The 1455-nt window shown below is 36.2% G+C and overlaps 1 long non-coding RNA gene across 1 annotated transcript; it reads left to right on the top strand.

Moving 5' to 3' along the window:
* Positions 1-733: 733 nt before the first annotated feature.
* LOC108356797 (uncharacterized) lies at positions 734-1077 on the top strand. Its single transcript, XR_001846619.1, has 2 exons — positions 734-807; positions 894-1077. It is a non-coding gene; the product is annotated as an uncharacterized LOC108356797 (long non-coding RNA).
* The last annotated feature ends 378 nt before the right edge of the window (positions 1078-1455 follow it).

Raw genomic sequence — 1455 nt, 5'->3', positions numbered from 1 at the left:
CTCCCGGAGTCATCCCGGATTAGTCCCATTTTTTGCAGGGTATATAAATGCCTTTGTATGTGTGCACGTGTATGTGTTTGTCTTCGTTTTAAATGTCAAAATATTGCTACATTTACGCTTGCGAAACGTCATAAAGAAGTTAAAGAATCATCAATCAAGCTAAGCGGAAATTTATAGGCAGTAAGAGCTTCACTCTGCCTGACTACGCCTACCACTTGTATGTTTGATGGTTTATTGGCCTTACTCTTACGCTCATACATATATGTATGTATGTACATGTGCATGTTTGATCATTTGATCCCTAGCATAGGTACATATGTAGGTAAGTGTGTTTGCAAATACATATATTCACATTTTAATGTACATACATATGTAAACTCTATAGGTCATTTGTTCCACATGAGTTAATTATTTGATTTCGTCACGCAGCATTGCATTCGGTGCGGCCAAGTAGTGTCAAGCAAATGGCAGTATGGGAAGGAAGTTCACAAGATATGAATTGCAAAACCGTTTGTGAGCCCGTTCGAGAGCTTATTTGTATAATTAGAATTTGCAGAAGGTATAGCATATTTCTTTATTATATTCAGTACTGTTGTTCTTTTTTTCAGACTTAGGCAAATCAAAAACACGGCGGCTAAATTTTCTAATCAATGTAACAACTTGCTGGCGCATTTGTCGTTTGCTTTTATTTATCTGCGCTTATGGGCCCAAAACAAGTGATTTATGTTCCTTCATGTTAAACCGGCACAACGCTTGAGCAAGGTCGTGGCCGATTTAATTTGTTGGAATGAGAAATAAAGCAAAAACGTTTGTATTAATTTTAAGTATAAATTCGTGTTTATTCAATATCGATATTGGTATTAATATATGTATGTATATATTTGGTTTTACAGGTTACCTTTGATTTGACTCAGGAACACAATGGCTGGAAACGTCCTCTTGGATTCACTCTCGGAAAACAAGTAAGTGACCGGTTTAAATTTATTCTTACTGTAGCCTGTCGAACTGTATATTTACCGAAGGGACATTTTAGCATAAGTAACATAGTGGTAAACAGTTCGACAGTTGACATAATAATGAAGCTATGTTAAGCATTAGGGTGGGTCGAAAATGCTGCGACAAATTTAGGCCGTTGGCCTAAACATGCCGGCCCCCTTTGCGAAGCGAAAAATCTGAATTCCACGTGTTCCGGCCACTATGTTCCAATTAACTCCTTAATTTTAAAAAATTATCTAATAATGTAAATGTTCTTCGTTGCCGTTGTCCATGTACCTAAACTCTGTAAGGTAGAAGAAAGTATTATTTAAAGACGTGGGTTTCAAAAATTCAACTGCACATTTATTCAATAAAATAAGTAAAACAATTCATTGTGTATTTAATTCATGTTTGAGAAAAGGTATGCGAATAAAAAAAAAGTTCAACAAGCGCCCGACAGGACCCATCCAAAGATGGTGT

This window comes from Rhagoletis zephyria, unplaced genomic scaffold (assembly GCF_001687245.7).
Source record: "Rhagoletis zephyria isolate East Lansing unplaced genomic scaffold, Rhagoletis_zephyria_1.1 Rzeph_scaffold_65419, whole genome shotgun sequence".
In the NCBI taxonomy this organism is placed as follows: Eukaryota; Metazoa; Arthropoda; class Insecta; order Diptera; family Tephritidae; genus Rhagoletis; species Rhagoletis zephyria.
Note: the sequence above shows the minus strand (reverse complement) of the source record. Positions and strands in the feature narration are given on the sequence as shown.